The 7,615-nt window shown below is 40.8% G+C and overlaps 1 non-coding gene across 1 annotated transcript; it reads left to right on the top strand.

The window, feature by feature from the left end:
• Positions 1–6,424: 6,424 nt before the first annotated feature.
• On the top strand, positions 6,425–6,499 carry Trnat-cgu. The gene has a single exon. It is a non-coding gene; the product is annotated as a tRNA-Thr (tRNA).
• The last annotated feature ends 1,116 nt before the right edge of the window (positions 6,500–7,615 follow it).

The following is a 7,615-nucleotide window of genomic DNA, read 5'->3' as shown; positions in this document are numbered from 1 at the left end:
TTTACTTCATTTCTGCACCCCCATCTCAGAGTGTCCCGACAAGGTCCCAGCTATATATGGCATCCCTACCCTAGGGGTAAAAGCAACAGGGTTCATTTATGTTTCGGTAACGAAACTAAATTATTTTTTAAAGTTCATTACTCCTATCACTATTTCGTAAGTCTGTTACACTGATTAAATTATTCAGCAATAATTGCACATTTTTATTCAAACACTATTATTAACGGGAGACACTATGTGGTGAAATTACAGCTTGTGAAACGAAAGTGTTAAAATCTTTTTCGCATAGTCCACCAACTACACACACACTTTATAAATTCTACTATTCATCGACAACAGAAAAACTCAGACATAAAAGCTAGATCACGTATGCTTAAATACATCAGGAAAATGCATTCTGCATTGCGGGTAGTTCCCGCAAAACACCAGAAATTGCTTAATTATGAACTTCACAACAATACATGAATTAACCTACTGCACAACACAACAGTAAGTATGTAGAGGCTATTACACTGCATTAGGGCCTACACAGTTTGTATTATTGTTATTAATTATTATTAGTATTAGTGGCACTGACACTGGCAGCCTGAAATCTTCCAATTTCTGCCAAGTAAGAAGTCCGGCGATCAAGTGATTTACAAACAGCAGACCTGAATGTAGTGCACACATTTTAATTTGCTTGATTTTAAAGGGGGTGCAGGATGTGAGTGTAGCATGTGCCACTACGGAGAGTAGTGGTGCAGTCGAGGCACGTTTTGCTCAAGGTGGACAGTTAGTTCTCTTTTCTGAGAAGAAGTTGTAGGTAGAACTCGCGATCCACTGAGAAGTGCTTCGTCATTCTCTAAAAAATGTTATTAGATACAAACAGTTCCACTTGTCGGATTGAATCACTTGATTATGGGTTTATTAAAATATCTACAAACACTAAATATCATTTATCCTTCGTCATTTTAAAAATCTATTTTTCAGTCTGAAGTTTAGTTAGACGCTAATGTTGATAAGGATTGAGTGAGGAGAGGGGTAGCATTCATATAAATGGCTCGCCTATATGGGCAACGAATCCACTTTCTACTGTGTGGATGCAGAACCACGTCTGACCTCCTGCCAGAATCTTAAAGTAACGAACATGGAGGACAGGGACTGAGAGAAGGTGGCGCTGGATGGAAATGTGGATAGCCCCGGAGGTATGCCGAGATAGTCCGCGCAGTTGCAGTAAACACTGTGTCCAGGTGGCGAAGTGGTTAACCCAACTGCCTGCTAAGCAGCAGATCCCGAAATCGAATCCCAGGCTGGCACACATTTTCACTCGCCGCCGCTGAGTCCACGTAATGTCACGACGAAGCTGACATCAATAGTCCTTTCCCTTTCTCTCGCCTCCATCTTCAGTTTACATATAACCATGTTTTTTAGTCGGTGCTACAGTCTAGCGACTGATTTTAGAATCACACGAAGGATTGCGCACTGGAGACCGCTGCAAACAGTTTCCGCAATTTTCGACAGTGCAGCATTTGTAAATATTTCGCTTTGTACACCCTTCAATGCTGTATAATATATTAAAGCTACTTGGAATATGTTTTTAATTCCTCAGACCAGAATTTCATGGTAAGTAAAATTATGTATATTTCAGAACTATTTAATTACGTATATTTTTAGAACTATTTACCTAATGTGTGCACAGTTCAGCCATATTTCATCGGTCGTGCACCGCCTTGTACTTTGAAACAGTAGATCTTTTACCATGGAAAATGTCATTCTTGCAAATGAACTGAGTCTTTTTAATATCTTAACGATGCTACCTGTTTTGAAAATAGAAATTTGTGCTAATTCGGAGTAGCTCCTACTGGAAAAGTATTTAACTCGCAATTAATTTTTGATAATGCGTCTGCTTAATTTCGTTTTGATCACTGATTAGTTGTGTGTAGTTGAGTAATAATGTAACAGATTGAAAGGAATCTACTGGGGCACACTTGGATGTGGCACTCAAATACAACATTAATATTAATGTAAATTAAAATGAAACTAGTATATTACAAACGATGTATGTCTCTGACAGGCTTTATAATGAGGATCGCTGACTGTGTACGACCGCAGAGCCAAAGATACTGCTTCCGGTCTGGGATTGTAGTGTGGGAGTAAGAGAGCGCTGGGCACACAGTTGTAGGTAGCTGACAGAGAGGGAAAGACGATGGAGTAGGCAGCGTTTGTGGTGTGCTGTGTGAAGCCACCAAGTGTTAGTTTAATGTAGGTATGCCAGCATTGTTGAACATCGAAGCAGATGTCTTCATGCAAGCGAGATAAAGATGTTAAATAATTATGGTGTTTGTTTGGCCAGCGCGTTAGTACAGATGAGTTGGCTGATAACTTGTAATTTTTGAGTAACCCCAGAATGTACGTAAACTTATTTGATAAAAAGGCTAGTTAGAGATTTCACTTTATTCAAAGATTTGTTGACGGAACTATAAGTAATTTGATGATTTGCATTTATGTTGGATTAGTGTACTTATACTCGCTGTATAAATATTATTGTTTGTGGATCAGTTAGTAAATACAGTATATTGTTCTAAACAATGTAACTTCAGTTGTAGATGTTTTTGAAAAGACAAACTTAACTTGCAATATAGCTTTTGCTAAAAAAAAAACTCAGTGTCAGTAATTCACCATAATCAGTACCGGCTCCCTGTCCAGCTCATAGTTTTTCAAAGAAGTTGGATTTTTCATTAATGTTTTCATTTATCAGCCAAAACAATTTCATGTGCGTTTCAAAGTGTTACAGCCAGCACTGCACCCCGGTGAGCCTGTAGCTAGCATATTTATATTTTTTGTGAGAGACCAGAAGCCGGCCGAAGTGGCCGTGCGGTTAAAGGCGCTGCAGTCTGAAACCGCAAGACCGCTACGGTCGCAGGTTCGAATCCTGCCTCGGGCATGGATGTTTGTGATGTCCTTAGGTTAGTTAGGTTTAACTAGTTCTAAGTTCTAGGGGACTAATGACCTCAGCAGTTGAGTCCCATAGTGCTCAGAGCCATTTTTTTTAGAGACCAGAATATATCGCGTTCGACCGTTGCTAAGACAATTTAATTTATTTGTTATGTGCGCAGGCACTCACTTAAGTATTCCAGTTAATTATTATAAACGAACGTTACAAGATGGACGATTAAACACAGTATTGACAAGATTTTGTCTATTACAACACTTTTAAATTTCAGTAGAATATTTGTTCCTAAGTATATGAATATGTTGTACCTTAGAACATGCTTTCACATTCGGAAAAACGTTAATTTTACGGAGTATTTTTATTTTAATTTCCGAAAAAGACTGCAGCACGTAACAAATGAATGCCATTATTTAAAAATGGAATAAGAAAGTACATTAAACTTATGTTGCAGGACTGGCTAGAGGCAAAAGTCTAAGTAACGTTACGTGGTACAGAACACTCCCCTACGCTGAAAAATATTTTGTTAAGAACGTTGATAACAGTGCTCATGATCACTACATTTCGTCTAACGAATCTAAAGTCGCTCGCCTTCCAGAAGTTTTTTTCAGCCCGGTGATGCACAGAATCCGTCGCTTCGCTTCGATCACATCTCGATTCCTGAGGTGGCTATCACATCCGTTAACTCCAATCTGGAGATCAGCGTGAAGACGTGAGTGGGGCCGACAATATGGTTAAAATCCAGAGTCTGTAAGTGTGCCGCAGTCTGCGTCGGACTAACGTAAGACGCCGAACGAGGTGCTCGCACAGGGCATTAAGCCGGAAACTACTATCGCAGCAGTCTTCTGAGGCGCCGTAAAGGCGAGACGAATATTAAATCTTCGTGATGAGAATTTATTGAGGTCGAGTGGCGTCGCTTTTATGCTGTAAACTCCCGCGTCGTGACATAAATTAGACTTGAAAGGGAACTTCATAAACTCGTTCCTGAGAGAAGCTAAATAGGCGGCGACAAACGGCTGGCTCTCTCATGCATATTGCATTATAACCGTCACGGTGCGGAGGAAACACATCTCCCTGTGAAGACTGATCCGGTTGCTCCAGTTTCCGTTCACGTCTTTGCTACATCTTGTATTACCGCTAAGCTTGTCAGCGCTCTCCAAGTGCTCCTTCGTTTCAGCAGAGAAAAACTGTTCAAGTGCAGTGCCATCGAGAAAGTAATTCCTCAATTTAAATGAAAAATAGGGGACGAAGGTCAGAGTGTAATGTTGCGCCAACAGAGAGATCATTACTGACGGAAGACAATGTCGGATTCGACAGGTAAGGGAAAGGGAGCTGGCAATATCATTTTCAAAGGAGCTATTGTGGCACTTTCCTTAAGCAGTTTAGGGACAATACAAGCAACTTACACCAAAATAACTCTCTCACCTAGTATCTGAGTTCAGTGTCAGAACCAATGAGCAGTAGTGGTCGGTTTTCAAAGAAAAGGTGATACTTCCAGAATGAGATTTTCACTCTGCAGCGGAGTGTGCGCTGATATGAAACTTCCTGGCAGATTAAAACTGTGTGCCCGACCGAGACTCGACCTCGGGACCTTTGCCTTTCGCGGGCAAGTGCTCTACCATCTGAGCTACCGAAGCACGACTCACGCCCGGTACTCACAGCTTTACTTCTGCCAGTACCTCGTCTCCTGCATTCCAAACTTTACAGACGCTCTCCTGCGAACCTTGCAGAACTAGCACTCCTGAAAGAAAGGATATTGCGGAGACATGGCTTAGCCACAGCCTGGGGGATGTTTCCAGAATGAGATTTTCACTCTGCAGAGGAGTGTGCGCTGATATGAAACTTCCTGGCAGATTAAAACTGTGTGCCCGACCGAGACTCGAACTCGGGACCTTTGCCTTTCGCGGGCAAGTGCTCTACCAACTGAGCTACAGAAGCACGACTCACGCCCGGTACTCACAGCTTTACTTCTGCCAGTAAAGGTCCCGAGTTCGAGTCTCGGTCGGGCACACAGTTTTAATCAGCCAGGAACTTTCAAAGGTGATACTTATCTAACATATGTTGAAAGTGGGCTGTTTAGGTTTTTATGTTGGTAACGCCACGTAGTGCTCTGTATGAAAATCGCTGACTGCGCTGTGTGCAGTCTGTGGCTGGTTGGACTCATTGGTGGAATATTCGCTTGTGTAGTGTTGGACAGTTGGATGGGAACAGCGCGTAGCGTTGTGCAGTTGCAGGTGAGCCGCCATCAGTGGTGGATGTGGGGATAGATGCCAGAGTTTTGAGAGCGGACGAACTGGACGTGTGTCCGTCAGAAAAAGGAAATTTGTAAGACTGGATGTCATGACTTTTGAACACTATTATGGTAAATACATCGTTTGTTCTCTATCAAAATCTTTCATTTGCTAACTATGCCTATCAGTAGTTAGTGCCTTCAGTTGTTAGAATCTTTTATTTAGCTGGCAGTATTAGCGCTCACTGTATTACAGTAGTTCGACTAACGAAGATTTTTATGAGGCAAGTGATTCATGAAAGGTATAGGTTATTGTTAGTCAGGGCCATTCTTTTGTAGGGATTATGGAAAGTCAGATTGCGTTGCGCTAAAAATATTGTGTGTCAGTTTAGTGACGATCAGAATAAGTAAAGAGAAAACTGTCTGAGTACGTTGAGTTTTGCTCAGATGATTGAAAATCAAATAACGCAGAAGTTTACCAGCACAGTCATTCTTAATTTTTCAAAGGGGACGTTTCAATGGGACTACAAAAAACAAGAAGTGTCCGTGGAAAAAGTGGTCAGTTTTATATACCTGGAGAGTGCATAATAGACAGGAACAGGGTCCTTAAGAAGATAAGAACCGGGGAGAGGGGGTAAACCAGATGACAATGGTGTACTCTGAAAACTTAAGTTTTAGAATTCGATGTCCAACTAAATGAAAAAAGAAACAGTTGCTTTATAGTTTCACACCGATAATTCTTCCTATTTTCATTTATGTTACTGATTTCCTGTAGATAATGACCAGGCCTCACACAGTTTAATGTTTCTAACAGGTAAGTGAAACGGACAGTTGGGAATCACGAAAAATGGCATCAAATGCCACGTTTTCTGCTAGTCCTTAAACAAATGATTATTTCAAATCCTTGTTAATAATGGCAGCAATCTTTCATTCACAACCATCTAAGCAGTTCTGAAGTGTATTACTCACACGCGAAATATTAATAATCTTCCAACAACATACAGCGGCAATACTTGTACATGTACTCAGGGGTGGTGGCAAGGGAGGAGGGCTGTGGGGGCTATAGCCCCCACCCTCCCAATATTACACTGGATAAAATAATTTCAGAAATCAGCGAATATATTACTTCAACTGATTCAATCTTTCTTTTATAACTATGTAGCAATATAGGTTGCAATGTATCTCAAATACATTTTAACACAAGAATAAGAGTGGCAAATAGCTTACTATGAAAAACGAATAAATAATGGACGGGGCGTGAGTCTTGCTTGGGTAGCTCAGTTGGTAGAGCACTTGCCCGCGTAAGGCAAAGGTCCCGAGTTCGAGTCTCGGTCCGGCACACAGTTTCAATCTGCCAGGAAGTTTCATATCAGCGCATACTCCGCTGCAGAGCGAAAATCTCATTCTGGAAATATCATCTAACTTAAAATGGGAGTCTTATTATCTATTAATGTACATTGGATGTATATTAAGGAAAGGAGAACTGGAACTATGAAAGAAAAACTGTATTGATTAAAGTAAAAGACCAGAAACAGTAACTGAGCCTTAAAGAACTGTGACAAGCAGTTATTTCCGAAAGTATAAGTTTTACTTAAATTGTTTGGGACTGTTACTGTCATCAAGCCACTCCTGAACGAAGCTTCTCCACTTTGAGACGAATCGTGGCTTATTTGCGTTACAAAAAGGGGGAGGTGAGAATAAATGTATTGGCTCTTGCAGATATCCATAAAGAAGGATGTGTGGACATTGAAACTATCATTAACATATTTAGTAAAAAGAAACAGAAACGAATGAGCATGCCAAATTGGGCAGAAGACGAAAATATCCACTGAATTTTTTTACAGAATGTTTTTATATTCATGTTCAGGTTCAAGTTTTTACATAGACGTCATCTTCTGTATCCAGAAAATTAATGAAAACTTATATTTTGTAAGTTGACGTTTTTATGGTTTATGTAATTTATAAAATCTCCCATGTTAAAATAAGTTTTCTTTATCCTGAACTTCAAACAGTTACCAAAAACTACTTCAGACACCACCAAATTTTACCAACTTGTCAGTGGAGGACCCCAAACCCCCTCCCCCACACCCCATTAGCCCCCCCCCCCCACCCCTTGAATGACTTCTAGAATCGGCACTGCGTATACTCAAAGAGCTTTACTCACGTTCCAACAGTACTGCTCACAACCTACAGATGAGGTCACATGGTATTGCTTATCCAACATTGTTGTTGTTGTGGTCTTCAGTCCAGAGACTGGTTTGATGCAGCTCTCCATGCTACTCTATCCTGTGCAAGATTCTTCATCTTCAAGTACCTACTGCAACCTACATCCTTCGCTTAGTGTATTCATCTCTTGGCCTCACTTTACGATTTTTACCCTCCACGCTGCCTTCCAGTACTAAATTGGTGAGCTCTTGATGCTTCAGAACATGTGTCACCAACCGACCCCTTTTTCT

The sequence above is a fragment of the Schistocerca piceifrons genome, chromosome 3, assembly GCF_021461385.2.
Source record: "Schistocerca piceifrons isolate TAMUIC-IGC-003096 chromosome 3, iqSchPice1.1, whole genome shotgun sequence".
Lineage (NCBI taxonomy): Eukaryota > Metazoa > Arthropoda > Insecta > Orthoptera > Acrididae > Schistocerca > Schistocerca piceifrons.
The sequence above is the reverse complement of the archived record's forward strand: the minus strand, read 5'-3'. Positions and strand labels throughout refer to the sequence as shown.